This window comes from Leptidea sinapis, chromosome 13 (assembly GCF_905404315.1).
Source record: "Leptidea sinapis chromosome 13, ilLepSina1.1, whole genome shotgun sequence".
Taxonomy (NCBI): domain Eukaryota; kingdom Metazoa; phylum Arthropoda; class Insecta; order Lepidoptera; family Pieridae; genus Leptidea; species Leptidea sinapis.
In genome coordinates, this window is record NC_066277.1 from 1,530,562 (window position 1) to 1,548,669 (window position 18,108).

Below are 18,108 nucleotides of genomic sequence, written 5' to 3' on the forward strand. Positions count from 1 at the left end.
ATCACTTTAAAAACGCTATTTATTGTAGTATTATTTTTTCTATGAAAATAAGGGACAAGACGAGCAGGACATTGAACTCACGGTAATTGATATGCCCTACCCATTACAATGCAGTGCCGCTCAGGATTCTTGAAAAACCCGAACATTCTGTGCGGCACTACGATTGCGCTCGTCAGTCACCTTGAGACAAGATTTTAAGTCTCATTTGCCCAGTAATTTCGCTAGCTACGGCGCCCTTCAGACCGAAACACAGTAATGTCTTTACATTACTGCTGCACGGCAGAAATAGGCGACGTTGTGGTACCCATAATCTAGCCGGCTTACTGTGCAAAGGTGCCTGTCACTGGTAGGAGCCTCCCACTGGTATATATATAACATTTATTAGGCTAGATTATGGGTACCACACAGAATTTTTGAGTTTTTCAATAATCTTGAGCGGCACTGCATTGTAATGGGCAGCGCGTATCAATTACCATCAGCTGAACGTCCTGCTCGTCTCGTCCCTTATTTTCATTAAAAAAAAATATATATATAGTGCCTTATTACTCCTGCTGCTTCCAGCTGTCTTGTAGAATTATTAAGATTATATTACCAACATCAATCATCGATCGGCAAAGCTTCCAGAAAACATAATGAAAACATCTTTCAACAAATGCAAAGCAAAGCAAAAAATCTTGTCATAATGTAAAGGATTATTTAAAAAATAACAAAGTTTGGATCTGAATTGCCCTAAAGGATAAAGATTTTGAGACTTTAAATAATATTAATAAAAATATTATATTAAATAATTATGAATTACATTATGCAAATTTAAACAAAATGGTCAAATTGTAAGTTGAGATATTTATATAGTATTGCATAATATTTTTTTTTTTCTTTATTGATTTAGGGGATAATACTATATGGATAAACATTCTTTTTAACCGACTGCAAAAAAGGAGGAGGTTCTCAATTCGTCGGTATGTTTTTTTTTAACTTTCGACTGGGTGAACTAATTTTAATAATTCTTTTTTTATTTGAAAGCTAGTTTTTTTGAGTCGGTATCATCCAAGATAGGGTTGTAACTACATACATAGTTATAGGTGAGATGTTCTTGAGTCGTGAGGAGGTGAGAGGCGAGAGCGGGTCTCGGTGGAAGGACACCGATTTCAAAAGTAACAATAATCGTAACTAGAATTAGATTGTATAAAAATACGCAATTATTTTTATACTTTTTAATGCATATTATATCTATTGTTTTGGAATAGTGTTTTTGAAGTCAGTTTTTTTTTGTTATTTGGTTGTTACTCTTCACAGGCTTGGGAAGCAGACGTGGGACGGGTCGTTCATTACCTAAAATATGGTCGAGGGAGGCGATGGCTGATCCATGCGTCATGCTCGTGAACGGGCGCTACTTTTGGTGGCTGGATGACCCTGTTGTTACCAGAAACTCTGCTATATTTTTTTTAGTTTCAGTTATTATATTTTAAAGCTTTATATTTTAGGCGTTAAAGCTCAGCCTTTTTGAAGTGGCGGAAAATGTAAAAAGAAAAGAAAAATGTTGACATACATAAGTGTCATTTGACGTCAATGAATAAAATGATTTCGCAATTCAAAATTATAAATTTGAAAATAAAAAATTTGATTTAACCATCAAGTCGTTTTTATATTTTATCACTTTATAACCCGTGTCTTGCGGACCCCTTCGAAATATTATTAAGAAACTGAAAATAATTGATCCCATAACATCCCACGTACATATCAGTATATGATCATGAGTGAAAGAGGTTTTTTTTTAATGTTATCGGTAGAAACTTAGATCAAGGATTGGTCTCCGCTGCGCTCTAACTAAATACCGCAGACGTAGTCGCAAAGTGCGCGAACTAATACTACGACTAAGTTCTGCATAAACTTTGCTAATAATTAACACTAAAATGCCGGGTTGCGTAGTAAAACTTTGTAAAAAGAATACTACAAGAAATAAGAAAGACACTGGGATCACATATCATCAGTAAGTAGTTTCTATTTTATTAATTTCAATGTAAAATAACACGTATGTTAGTTACATAATTTCAAAGATGTCATTGAGTGTCAAGATGTCACGCACACAAGCATCTAATAGTTGCCGTAGTAAAAAAGCTATTGTTCTTAATGTAAGGATAGAAATTTAATGAGTGTTTATGATTTTTCGAAAAGGTAATCTAGTATTTATACACGGAAAGTATCATTTGGTGAAGTGACTCAGCTGAAGAAGACCACGAATAGATACCGGAACCCTTTCAATTTGTCCAGTTTCATCATCATTATCATCAGCTGGAAGACATCCACAGCTGGACAAAGGCCTCCCCCAAAGATCATCACGACGTTTGGTTCTGCACTTTATTTCATTAAAATATAATCATTAATATATCCATGTTTGACGTCGGTATTCTTTTTGTTTTAAAGTAGGCATAGCCTGTACTATGGGTACAAGACAATGTATTTAATACAATATACTTACAGAGACATACATAATATAAACATCCATATTCATCATATAAATGTTTGCACCTACAGGGATTCGAACCCGGGACTTCTAACTCAGTAGGCAGGGTCACTAACCACTGGGCTAAATGGGTCGAATATAAGAAGGTGTATTCCATGTATGGTGATAATATGACCCCGGAAATAACAATTTATTATTACTATTGTAAGATGGTACTACGAAAACGACTTTTTGCCCAACTTACATACAGAACGGATATAAAGTGTTCATTAAATTTTATATTAGGTATGTACTTTATATCAAGTATAATTATTTATTTTATGTTGAAATTTGAATTATAATACTATTATCATAATATTATTTTGAAATTTTGTTGTTGACTTTGTTTTTGAGCGATAGCGAATTAAATATTAATATTAATGTAAAGTTAGGAATAACGGTATTCGTCAGGTGGGAGCGGCGCCAGTATGCCACTACTCTCCTGCAACACGAGAGGGATTACAGGAGCGGTGCCGGCCAGTACGTCGTGTGACAATTAAATTTTACTTAAACAGCTAAGAAATTTATGGAATTAAATTAAGTGACTGAATTTGTTAAGAAACAGTTCGCAATTAAAACTTAATATTATGAAACGGTAAGAGTTATACGAATTTGGACCGGACCTGCGCTTTGTAGAGCGCTAGTATGTGGGCCGGCTTGAAGTATTGCCGTGCTCTATTAATGACGCCCAGTTTCTTTGAAGCCAATTTGGCCTTGCCCTCCAGATGTCCACGAAATTGGCAATCGCTCGAGATTTCGAGACCCAGTATTCCGATACTAGGCGAGGCTTTAAGGGAAGTGTTGTCGAAGAGCGGTGATACGACAAATGGGGTTTTTTTTGTGGTAAACGCGCAAACCTGAGTCTTCTGGGGGTTAAATTGGACAAGGTTCAATTTATCCCATTGCGCGACCTTCTCAACCTTCCTTCTCTCTTCCTCCCGGCACTGGTCGACGATTTCCCGAGAGAGACCTGCATGGCCCATGTATACAGCATCACCAGTGCTGTCGTCTGCATAGCAATGAACGTTGGAGGTGTCCAACATATCATTGATTTGCAGAAGAAACAGCGTGGGAGATAGCACACAGCCTTGGGGCACTCCAGCATTCACGGGCTTCGGATTCGAGCAATATCCGTCGACAACGACCTGAATGCTGCGCCCAGTGAGGAAGCTGGAGGTCCACTTGCACAAGCTCTCGGGAAGCCATAATTTACTTAGAAAGAGCTTGCCGAGAGTTTTGATTAAAGGTACACAGTGTGTTCGTAATCTGTAATTATTTTATTTCTTGAGAAACTGATTAATTTATATTTATCCACGTTAAAGCAATTTATTATCTGTAAAATTTCAAAATTTAATAAATCACGTTGTTACAATTCACAGTCCCTAATATCGCGTATAACTCTTCGTTTAGGTCCCTTGTTATTGACTATAACAAGGGACCTAAACGAGACCCCTGGGGTACCCCAGAATGGACCTGTTTTGGAAATGATGTGAACTGACAATGGGATGGACTACCGATTGACTTCTCCTCTCAACGTTAGACTTGAGCCATCAAAATAGATCGCCGTGTACATTAAGTCGCCAGAGCTTTGCCAAAATTGTTTTGTGGCGAATTTGGTTATAACATTTGGCAAAATCAGTGCAAACGCAAACGGCATCCGCCTGGCAGCCGTCCTTCATTCATGCAATATATCTTCTGTGAATACAAGTAAATTTGTATCCACAGAAGGACCTTTGAAAGTTCCGTGTTGATTGGGCGTAACGTGGCACATATCACCGCTGAAAGCTGATCTGTTACAATGTTCAAAACTTTGCCAAACTTTGCTCTATGTCAGTGCTTATTTCTCCTTTCGGCACATGAGTATGTATGGTAATGCATGGTTCCAGTTATCCGGTACATGGCCTTCAAGAAGAGATTTTTTAAAAAATTAGGTGATAGGTAAAGTAAGATAAGGCTAAAGCATCGGAGCACTTTTTAGGGTTCCGTAGCCAAATGGCAAAAAACATGACCCGTATGGATTCGACATGTCTGTCTGTCTGTTCGTCCGTATGTCACAGCCACCCTTTACCGAAAGTATAAGAACTATACTGTTGAAACTTGGTAAGTAGATGTATTCTGTAAACCGCATTAAGATTTTTACACAAAAATAGAATAACAATAAATTTTATTGGTTCTCCATCTACTGCACTGCCTAATTACGTGCATGATACGGCGTGCCTACCTCGCTATGAACCTAAATAAATATAGCACTAGTGTTAAAGTTAATTTAGTTTAATTTGGGTCCGTTATTTTATAACCAAACTTCTTCAATTCAACACCCACTCGTAAAATTTTTCTAGTAAGCAATATTTTCATATTCCAAAACTCAACTACGACTAGTTACATTCACAGTGCCTACCTTACTAGAAAATCAATGCATGCCCCAGTTCTTCATACTTAAAACTGAAACTTAATTTTTTTTATCAAACCCATAAGGTATCTTATGGATTGATCTTCAAAAATGACATTGAGGTTTCTAATATCATTTATTTTTCTAAACTGAATAGTTTGCGCGAGAGACAACTTGCTACTACGGAACCCTTCATGGGCGAGTTTGACTCTCACTTGGTCGCTTTTTTTATTAATAGTGGGTGTATTCCATAAGGACCAAAGACCTTATGAATACCAATAGAGTTTAGGTATTTACCGACAAGTTACATTTAAGTTTATAGAGTTAATGTCTACCAGAGGTTTGTCAGGTGGATCAAAGAAGTCAGTATTCAAATTGGCTGCAGGTTCTACAAATACTGAGTGGAAATAGTCGTTCAAAAGATTACAAATCTGTTGACCATCGAAAGGATTTCTCTAAAATGCATAGTTTTTTTATGAAAGGGACGAAACGAGCAGGACGTTCAGCTGCTGGTAATTGATACGCCCTGCCCATTACAATGCACGGCGCTCAAGATTCTTGAAAAACCCCAAAAATTCTGAGCGGCACTACAACTGCGCTCGTCACAATGACACATAAGATGGTTATTCTCATTTACCCAGTATTTCACTAGCTACGGCGCCCTTCAGACTGAAACACAGTAATGCTTACACATTACTGCTTCACGGCAGAAATAGGCGCCGTTGTGGTACCCATAATCTAGCCGGCATCCTGTGCAAAGGAGCCTCCCACTGGTAACACAACAGGTAACCTGTGATTGGCCATTACAGATTTTATATATGACCTAAAGAACTTCGGATCCGTTTTAATACTTTCCTCTGACCCAGATACAGAATTATAAAATCACTCTCTTTCCATTTTTTCGGCTCGTCCACGTAATATTATAACACCTGAAAAAAAAAGCAAAAGCAAAGTTTATGAAATTTTCGTTTCTTTTTTAATAATTTGATCAGAGCGTGACTGTACCAGCGTGGTTTAGCGGAAGATCTCAGCACCCGGAGCTGAGAAACATCATTTAATTAGTTCATTTAAAATATTATAAAATTTTGTAACACTTTTTTCCATATTTAAATTTATTAAAATATTCATACCAATTATTACTAAAAAAGTGCATTATTAATCTGGTCAATTTATACAAATGAAAATTATAAAAATAGAATTTCTAATAATACATCCCGACACTTAAATATGTTTAAGTGTCGGGATGTAGGAAAATGTAACATCTTATAAAAGTGATTTGTAGTGTTTATCCTCAGTAACAAGCGGGTTGTCACATGCACAAACATGACAATCTATATTGGACAAAACTAAATCAAGAATCTTATTTCTGGAGTCAGTTTCTAGTTTTAAGACGGTGAATGATAAAAAATCACACATTATTTGCGTATCATAATTACCGCTAGAATGTAATTCTAATTTGAAAGAACCAATACTAGTTTGCCAAACTGCGTCAGAAATATGAAAATCTCCCTCGATTAAAAACCGTTCTTCAGGTTTATCTATAATAAATTGAGAGGCTATATCGAGATATCTACGCATCCCTGTAGCTGGGCCCATATAAACGTAGGCTATGTTGAATGAATGAATGAATGAAAACTTTATTAATAACAAACACAAACCACACAGAATAATACAACTAAGAAAGACTTAGAGGTAAAAAAATAATAATTAAAAACTTATACTTAGCATAAAAATATACAAATGATAAAAAAAAAATGAAACAAATGTATGCATAATATTATAGTGATTATCTTAATTTAAAAGTACTGTGTAGCAGTCATTGTTATCAAAAGGAACTGACTCAGCGTCATGCTGCATTGGAATAATACCAACACAGCGCTGATTTTCAGCAGCCCCCAGGTGACCCATTGAGTAACTATTAATGTTAAAAAATAAATTTAGTTTTATTAAAGGTTCCATCATATTATTTTTAAAGATGATAATTTGAAATTAGCTTCTACTTGTTCAGAATGTTACATAAATATACATACATATATAAATATTAAAATAACAGCAATTTTAGAAATATTTGCAGAAACAAACTAAAACTTCGATCCCATTATGTATTATTAATAAGATAAATCTTATAATGTAGGACTTATGCACATAATTTGTAAGCAGATACTTAATAATTTAAATAGACGTAAGGATGAGATTTTTAACTTTTTTCTGGAAAGTTCCAACAGTCTTCAGATTGCGAAACGGTGGTGGTATATCATTCCAGTACTTGGTGGCACTGTACCTAAAACTTCCTCTAAAAGAGGCGGAATGATGGAGTGGGACTGACAGGACATTGAATGCGAACCTTGTTTCAAAATTTAACTGGCTGCGCTGACCTAGCCATTCCAATTTACTGTATAAATATTTTGGCGTTTTTGTCTTAATAATACCAAAAAGAAGCGTGGCTAAATCAAGTCGTCTACGAGCATCCATATTTAAAATATTTGCTTCTTTGAGGTATGGAGAAATGTGTTGTCGGGCCGGTATGTCCCAGCAAAAACGAGCACATGCATTTTGTACTCTTTGTATTGACTTTCTTGTTCTGCCAAGCAGCCTCGGACCATACACTGTATCGGTATAGTTAAACTTGGATAGAACAAGAGCCTCACAAAGACGTATGCGCAATTCTGTGGTTATAAATGGTCTAATTTGGTACAAAACTTTTAATCTATAAAAACTGTTGGAAATGACTTTATTTATATGCTTCTCAAATCTTAAGGATTCATCCATTATCAACCCAAGATTGCGAACTTCTTGTACGCGTTCGATATCCTTATCATTAATGAGTAGTCTTACATTGAATGCATTAATTAACTCTAAGCCGTTACAATTGCCGAAGGTCATAAATTTTCTTTTATTCGGGTTTAAAATCAGTGAGTTTTTTCAGACCACATGAATATTTCATGAAGATCAGCATTTATAATATCTATTGCCTGTTGGGCTTCGTGTGGCGAAAAAGAAAAATATAGCTGTATATCATCAGCGTAGATTTGATAATTGCAGTGTTTAATTTTTTTAATTATGTCTGCAATATATATAATAAAAATAAGGGGCCCTAAAATAGAGCCCTGAGGAACTCCCCTCGTTATAGTGTCACGTTCTGAAAATTTTGTGTTACCCTGCTCATCTATCACTGAGACCGTCTGTGTTCTATTAGTGAGATAGCTTTCAAACCACTTAATACTATTTTCACTAAAACCATAGTACGCTAGCTTGGAAAGTAGGAGATTTATATTTAAAGTTTCAAAAGCACGTGAAAAATCAAGAAGTATTAAAATTGTTACTTTTTTCTCCTCTTGCGCTGCCAAAATATTATCTACTACGTCAATGAGGGCCGTAGTTGTGCTTCGCTGTTTTCTGAAACCGGATTGGTGATCCGGTAGTATATTTTGAGCTTCTAAGTAACTCATCAATTGCTTATGCACAATTTTTTCTATAATTTTTGAAGGACAGGGAAGTATACTAATTGGTCTTAGGTCGGAAAAATTGCGTGGTAGGTCATTTTTTGGCAGAGGACGAATCAAGGCATGTCGCCAAAGGTCGGGAAAAGTATTAGTTTTGAAAGAAGTGTTAATAATGTGTGTTAGTATGGTTAAAGTCTGTGATAGCGTGAGGAGCAGCATGTCTAGGGAAATGTCATCAATACCAATAGCGTTCGACTTGAGCTCTTTTATAGCCATAAGAGTAGAATTTTCGTCAACAGTCATAAAGTCAAAAGTAGAGTTACCGAAACGGTGAAACTCAAAATACGTAAGGGTTGATAATGTTACTAGATTAGTTCCAGGGATATTCAAAAAGTGAGAATTAATTTTATTTGGATCATTTAAGTGGGGCGGTAATGGGTTGTGTTCTTTTGATTTTATGCGAATATTATGTTTTATGTGTTTCCACATTTTTTGAGGATTATTAATATTAGAGTTAATGTACGTATTGAAATACACTTGCTTTTCCCTATGCAAAGCCTGAGGAACATACCGTTTTAATTCCTTATAGAATTGTATATGTGACTCAAGTTTTGTTTGTTTTGCTAATTTTTGTGCATCATCACGACGTTTCATTATTAATTTAATGTTATAAGTAATCCATGGATATTGGGCTTCTTTAATATGTATATTTTTTTTTGGCGCGTAAAAATCGAACAAATTTATAATATAATATGTCAGCAAAGATACAATTTCATTTACATTAGTTAATAATAATAATTTTTTCCAGATAATATTGTTCAGCGAATAAATGAAATTAATTGAATCAATGTCTTTAATAGGTCTGCATACAATATGTTTAGGTTGTGTTTTATTTTTTGGTATATTTAATGTACACGTTATAAATGCGTGACTACTAAGTGACTCTATGTAGTCTACCCCTATACTCTCTAAACTAAGCGTTTTATTTGTACAGACTAAATCTAGAAGGGATTCTGAATGTGACGTAAAATGTGTTGGTTGCGTTACATGTTGCACTAAACCAAACGCTGTTATAAAGTTTTCAAACTTTTTATAACTTAAACTGGTTTTGTTTAAGCCATCGATATTAAAATCGCCTAATATAATTAAATGCTCACAACATACAAATGAGCCAACAGCTTCTGTGAGTGTATTTAGAAATAAATCGACATCCAACCATGGTGGCCGATATGCTGTACCTAGGACACATGTTTTTCCTCGCAATTTAAGTTTGACCCACATTTGTTCTACTATACATGTTTGAGGCGGTAACAAAACCTGTACTCCTATATTTTTTTTTATAAAAAACCCAACTCCTCCCCCGCGCGAGCGAACGGCAGGCGGGCGCGGAACATGAAGCAGTCTGTAGCCAGCTGGTGCTGGCGCGCGCCCCTCCTCCCCCGCGCGCAGCCAGGTCTCGTTTATGGCCAACAAATCCACACCGTGTCGGTGCACTGCTACGAGAAACTCGTCATGTTTCGTTCCTAACGAGCCAGGGTTAAGAAGTCCAATTTTTATTTTATCACTATATAACATTTTTCGAAAGGTTATTTTGCAAGTAGGATTGGAATATGAAGTCATATTTAAGTATGGTGATGTTGCAGTATAAAGAAATAATAATAATATATAAAATAATGCAATAATAATAATATGCACATTTTCTTTGTGCAACATAACAATATGTTCTATTGCTATTTATAAAATAATAATAATGTAAAATATTATTTGCTGCAAATATTAGAGATACATTAAATCCACCACACAGTACTTTTAAAAATAACACCAAATGTGATCTAAGCAGATGTACAACTATGATGTCGCCTACGTGATATATGCAAATAATTGTTGACACACAGAAATAATAAAAGAAATTAAAATGAGGCCGACAGTATATACGAAATAATAAACAAATAAAACAATAACTAAAAACAGCGATATAATCAAAAAATAATACAATATCTCTATTTATCTTTTGCAATGAGCAGTATTTAGCAAAACTATCTAAAATTTTATAACACAATACGAGTAGAAATATCTTAAAAAATGTCTTACTAAACTTACAAGGTTATTGAAGTAATGAGTAAGGATATATTTTTTACCAAAATAATATAGTACGTATAAATATGTTAGAAAGTTGTAGTTACTAATATTTAAGAACAAAACAGAACAGTTATTCAAGATAGAAGTTGAAATATATAACTCCAACGAAATTAGAGAGCAAAAACCTTTGTTAGGTCCTCCTCAGAACCAATGGTATAAGTTTTTGATGTGCTGTCCCTTCTGGCATGGATGCGCCCGTCCCGTGTCCAGACAAAGCGCCAATTTTTCTCACGGACCTTTTTTTCTCTCACTAAATGAAACAATCTACGATTTGAGTATGTTAAATGTTCGTTTACGTAAAACCGTCGTGGCTGATCGCCTATTGTCGTTCCCGAGGTGTCAGCTCCGCGACGAACTCGGGCTGCGTGTAGTAGTTCGTTTCTGAGATTGCGCCGCGCTAGACGGACTACAATGGGCCGCGGCCGCACGGCCTGCCCGTCCGTACCCGCGTCCGCTCGCACTATTGCTCCTTTGTCCGCTACCGCTGCTGGCCGTGAGCGGTTCCCTCTCCGGTGCACACTTACAATTTCCCGTTCATCTAAGTTGAGACCTATTTTTTGAGACAACGTTATAACTACGTAGAAGGTTTTCCCCTCCCATCTCCGTTACGCCAGTTATCTCAACATCATTCTGCAATTTCTTCTGCTCTGACTCGTTTATTTGTTTTTGAAGTGCAAGTATAGTGTCATTGAGATCCTTATTTCTCTTATGAGTCGTGTCCTCAAGTTCTGAAACTCTGTACTCTATTGCGTCCAACCTCGCGCTAAAGTCAGAGACGAGTGAAGATATTCTGTTCATTTCGTATCTGAAACCAGACAACTCTGTTCGGAGAAGACGTATTTCCTCAACGAGAGAGGAGCTGCCCGATTCCTCTAAGTCCAAAGATACTTCTCGTTGAAAAAGCGATCTCACGATATACACTCCCGTGATTCAGTACTATCGCGACTACGGTATGGATACTAATATAATACTATATTTTTAACTAAGCATTTAAAAAAAAGTACATCTTAAGCTTTAAGTAAACTCAAAGCAATAATGTTCGGTTCAAAATGTGCAATTCACATTGAGTTTGACTCATTGACAATTTCTATTCGCGCTGTCAAGTTTGTGTTTACTGTTTTGGTAAACTGCCTACTTTTGAAGTTTAATAAGAAATTTAACTTATAATATTATTAGCCAATATCTTGTAAAATATTGACCTCCACAAAATTATAAGTCGAAAATTGTCCATTTCTGGAATGCTGGAATTTTTTGGACATATTGCTCGTTAAGAGGGTCATAATCTGTAACAGCAGATGGTGACAGGCAAGGTAGATGGCAGGCGTCCCAGAGGACGCAGTCCTACGAGATGGTCGGACCAAATACGATCTGCTCTAAACATCAACTTCCATGATGCCCTTCATAAGGCTAAGGATCGCAGCAGATGGAGGGGAATCGTACGGGAGAAACTGATGCAGCGGGGGAGTCACGACCCTCAGTAATGAGGAAAACGACGCGAGGAGGAGGATAGTGGGCTAATCATTCGCTTACTCGAAATCAAACAGATTGTCGAAACAGAAATAGTGCAAAACCGGATTTTAAACCGACGACCTTTGGCATGAAAACACGGACACGCATTGCTTGCTGCAATGCGCGAACGTTAAGTGATGATAGTCGACTAACCCAAGCAGAAGCAGAAATGCTAAGATACAAACTGCATATTCGCGGATTTAGTGAAGTTCGCAGAAATGGATTCGGTGAACTGAGAACGTCAAGAGGACTCACACTACTCTACTCTGGAAAGGAGGACGAAGACACACGAAGATGTTCAGATGGGGCGAATAGAGGCCTCTTAGACTGGAAATCAATCGCAGATCGAATAATCACAGCCAGTTTCTACAGCAGAGCCCGAAAAGTCAGCATTGTGCAATGCTACGCACCCACCAATAGTGCTAGTGAGGAGCTCAAGGACGATTTCTATAGCACATTAAACACTACACTCAAATCATGGATCGACGGTCATCGACCCCCTCATCCGTAGTGAGCAAGCAGGTTTCCGCCCCAATCGATCGTGTATCATACTAGAACAGCAGGCCTAGCCAAGTTACAAACGCTTTGTATCAATTGCCTTTCTACAAACGTCAACGATTCGGCATAAGCAATTGTAGAAAACGCTAACTTGGTAGCCAAGTTAACATGACTGAGTCAATCGCTCATTCTCTAATATCTTTATAAAACATCTATGTTTTAGACTATGATGAGCGTTCTTTCAAACATCAAACCTAAAGTCATGTATGTGTTACCGGCAATCTGTTTAATTCAGGCATTGTATCTAGGCAATGTATATAAACTTGGTTTGTTCAGACAATGTATGAAATATCATTAATAATTACATACTTTACCTAGGTAATAAATAAAAGTCCTAGGGATTGTATAGAATTTATTTTATTTATTTATTTTTTATTTATTTATAAAGGCTTACCAACTAAATACAATTTATTAACTTATGCACTAAGAATTAAACAAATATAATAAAATAGTTTAAATGTACTTATATTATAGGTAGGCACAACATTACTATAAGAAATACATGTGATATTTTAAAATCTAAAATCTATAAATTTTGGAGAGCAATATAAATTTGTTTTTTAAAATTAAGAAAGTTTGAAAAGAAGATATCAGTGTTTTCATCTATATTAAAAATACAATTATATAATTGTAACATTAGCTGTAGAGGAGAGTTTAAGCCATAATTACTGTGGTGGAATTTAATGTGCATTGGGGAAAAAGTACTAAGCCGACAATTGAAGGCAGGCACATGCAAACCGATTTGTGATAAAAGCGAAGGACAGTCCATATCATAGCTTAAAAGTTTATGTAAACACAGCAATTGTGAAGCATTTCTACGTATTCGCAGAGACCTCATTTGAAATGTACTTAATCTATTCTCATAGCTATCATTACGGATATATTTATTTGCAAAAAAACTTAACTTTGAAAGAAACTTTTTTTGTACAGATTCTATTCGTGATATATATATTTTGTGATATGGGCACCAAACAGCTGAGTTATATTCTAGATTAGATCTGACAACAGAGTTGAAAAGTATCTTGAGTGGTAAAATACTTCTAAAATCTTTCGTATTACGGAAAATAAAACCTAGCATTTTAAAACTCTTACGAACAATGTGATCTATATGTTTGTTAAATCTTAGTTCACTATCTAATGTAATGCCTAAATCTTTAAAATATTTTTTTTCAGCAATGAACACGTCATTTACCTTGTAACTAGTTTTAAGTTTAATATGTTTTCTGGAAAATTTTAAAAAGTTGCATTTGCCTTCGTTCAGTTCCATACTATTATTTTGACACCATAAGTAGATATAGTCGATATCATCTTGAAGCATTTTTTGGTCCTCAAAACATATTACCGTCCTGTATAATTTTAGGTCATCTGCGTATAGTTCATATTCTGATTTTATTAATTTAGTGATATCATTTATGTATAAGGTAAATAATAAGGGGCCTAAGTGTGAGCCTTGTGGTACCCCGGCTAGCTGATAAAAATCCCGAGAATGATAACCACTAACCTTAACCATAAGTGGTCGAGAAGCCAAATAAGATGTTAACCATGTCAGTAATTCATCCGATATGCCTAAGTTTCTTTATTAGTAGGAAATGGTCCACTTTATCGAATGCTTTACTGAAGTCGGTATAAATGACGTCAACTTCATGATTATTACTCATTTCATTTATAATTCTATTAGTGAAGTTTAACAAGTTTGACGTCGTAGATCTTTTTTTTATAAGGCCATGTTGTTTGTCAGATAAAAGGTGCTTAGTTTGCCAAAACAAGTGAGGATATAAAACTGATTCAAAGATCTTTGCAGGAGTTGATAAAATAGTTATCGGTCTATAATTAACAACATCACATTTATTACCTTTTTTAAAAATAGGCACTATTATGCCTTTTTTCCATTCCCTCGGAAATAACCCGTTACTTATTGAGGCGTTATAGATGTAACTTAGTGGATATGACAATTCTTTAGCACAGTACTTATAAAATATTGGAGGAATTTCATCGCATCCTGCACCTTTATTTTTATTGAGTGATTTTAACTTCAGTTCAACGTCCTTTACCGTAAAAAACTGCGTGTTTTGATTAGTGTTTGATTTATTTACTGACTCCGTGTTATTTGTATGAAGTGGCTTATTATAAACCGAAGAGAAATAATCCGCAAATAGATTACTAATTTCGAAACCTCCATTGGCTGAATTATGATGTAACTGCATCGTGGATGGAATGGTACTAGTGTTGTTACGTTTAGATTTGATATATGTCCAGAAACATTTAGGGTTGCTTTTAATGTTTTCTTGTATTTTTACAATATAGCCCGAATAAGATTTATCTACAATTTTACGTGTTCTTTCTTTTAAAATATTGTATTGTATTTTGTCCATTCCATTACTATATTTTTTATAACGTATTCGATATTTTTCTTTTTCATTCAATACTTGTATAAGTTTATTATTAAACCAAGGAGGGTAATTATTATTTCGTTTGTATTTTTTAGGAATATGTTGTTTAATCAGGTCTTTTAAAATTGTGTAGTATTCGAAAACCATGTCATCGACATCTTGACATGTACCTAAAATATCTGACCAATTAATTGAAGATAGTGTCTGTTTTATCGCTTCGTAATTACCATTATAAAAATTAAATATCTTGTTTACTGGTTCCCTATTTTCTTTTAAATAACTGTAACGCATAAAGTTCAAAGAGATATTTAAAGGTGGATGATATTTATCGGCACTCGCGATAGGTTCCGAAGATTCACAGACTGTCACGTCCTCTATATTTGATAGTACTAAGTCCAATATTCTGTTTTTGCAATTGATCACAGAGTTAAATTGCATGCTATTACAAAGAGCCATAAAATCTATAAATGAGATGCCTATGGAACTATCAGGAGCCGTAGGTGTTAAAAACTTATTATTATATTCTCTTGTCCAAATAATATTACTCATATTAAAATCCCCCAGTATAAGATGGTTCCCCGAGTCATTAACTATATTTGAGGCGTTTGTCATGAACGATTCAAGTATCACTGTGTTTATTGGAGGTGGTATATAAAGAGCACATAGTTTTATATTTTGAGATCGACCTTTAAAGTTAGAGTACTCTAGCTCCACCCACAAATCTTCGGCTTTGCTTTCGAATTTTGGAACCCTGTGCGATTTTATAGATTTATGCACGGCGATCAAAACACCTCCCCCCTCCTTGTGGCCAAGCAATAGATTGGACTGTCTATCCCTTCTATAGACTTCATAGCGGTTATCAAAAATCTCTCCATCTAATATGTTATCATTGAGCCAGGTTTCAACCAGCACAATAATCTTGTAATTTTGTGTTAAAACATTTTTATTAATATAGTCGAGCTTAGTTCTCATTCCCCTAATATTTTGGTAATATAGCATATTCTCATAGCTAATGAGTTCATTATTAGTTTGTTTAGAAAAACTCATAAAAAGAATAAGATGGAACACAAAAAATAGAGAAAAATTAAAATAATTAAAATCTAAATACTATAATATATGAGTTCTATTATAGTTATTATTGCTTAAATAATTGATGTAGATGTTCAGAGCTCAATATGTTCTTAGCAGGACTTGTCTCCTCTTTTCTAACAAAAATTTTGCCACTTCTTACCCAAACAAACTTATAGCCGTTAGTTTTGGCTAATTTACGTGTTTCAGCATGCAGTGATTTGTTCGCGGGGGTTAAGTGTTCATTAACATAAACTGGAACTGAAGTGCCCGTGATTCCAAGAAGTGATGAGGAAAGCTTATTATCCTTGTGCGATTTATTATAGTTTATGATAGCTGCAAGAAAATTATCACGTACTAACTTGTTCGAAAATTGGCAGACTAAATTTCTCGGTCTCTTTGATTCCCGATTAATTTTAGCGACCCTTGTGGTGAATATAATATCCTGCGGTGATGGAAGACTAAAACCGACCACGTTACAAATTTCTTTAATAATTTTATTTGTATCCTCGTTCCGGTGTTCTGGAATTCCAACTATTTCAACGTTACTTTGCCTAGCAAACTGTTCCATAGAAGAAAGTCTCTGTTGCAAGTCGTTCACTGTCACATTCAGAATTTCTTTTTCTGTACACAAGGCACTGATCTCCTTCGTTTTATTACTGACGACTTCCAATAATTCCTTGTACTGATTATTGAGCAAAGTATTGGAATCTTCTAAAAGTTGGAGTTGCTCCTTTAATGGTTGCAATTCAGAGGCCAGAACTTCGCGAATTATATTTTGTAGTTCCTTTCTGATAGCAGTGACAATTTTGTCTTCGATTTTGCTAATTATATTAGGTGGGATATGAGTATCCGAAGACGTTGGTGGTATATTTTGCGGCGTTTTAGAGTAAGGCGAACAACTGGGACAAGTCCACTGAGATCTCGGTCGTGAATCACTGCTATATCCGACACATTCCATGTGGTAATGTTTACTACATCTCAAGCATTTCAGTCTTTTTTGCGTAACCAAAATAGATATGGAGCACTTAGGACATTCCTGGGGCATTGTAAAAAAAAAACAAAAACCAATAATCGAAAGTTTCGAGGTGACTCGATCTCCGGCCCCCGAAGGTTATCTTTGAAGTTGACACCGTTCGACTACGTAGTCGATACGAGCTAGTTTGAAATTTATAGTCGTATGATGCCTTTACAACGTAGTAAACGAGTTATGCGTCTCCTTTTAACGTGTATTTTAGATTCACCGTCAAAAAATCTCACAATTGTTCACTTCAAATTTTTTAAAATCCGTCCCAATTAATAGATACACACAAAAATTATTTATTCGTATTACTTTAAGGTACTATTTAAAACAAAAACACTAATAATAATGATAAAATATCCACTTTTAACTATAAAACTAAATTAAAAAGACAAGAGCTATCTTCACACGTTTCGTTCACTTCACATGAGAATACCCGCTGTTCCACCGGAAATGTGTAAAATTTGTTGATTTTAGCCATATTTATCAACCTATAAGATAACGGGCAAATGAGACATGTTTTATTAATTAAAATCAACTTTATTAAAATGACAAGTTAGAGTTCTCCTTATAAGTGGTTAATGAAAAGTACCTTTCTTTTATTTGTAACTTCTTCTAGCTTGTATATAGAACTACTACTAGTATAAAGAATTTAAGAAACAAAATAATTCTGCAAAAATAATAAGTACCTCTAATGCCTAATTACTGTTATGACATTTCCAAGTGGACAAAATCTTACGTTTAAGACAAGAACAGAAAAACACTTTGTGTTTTATTTTGACAAAAAATTTGACAAATCCCTGACCTGTTCCCCCAGATTGCAAAGTATACTCGATATTGCGAGCATCACCGCGACCTCTTTCGCTTTCTTGAGACGCTTAGAGAGGGATTTTTTTCAGAAGCATATTTTGAGCTTACTTTATCAAATTATATTTGGAACAGATGCCCCGAGAAAATAATAAATATCACTGAAGCTCAATGCTGAAGCATTATGGGTTCGTTTCGGATGAAATAGCGGTACATGCAGATGTAGGTGCCTTCTTTCACCACCTTGTCGCTCTTGATGGAATTTTAAAAAAAGTATCACA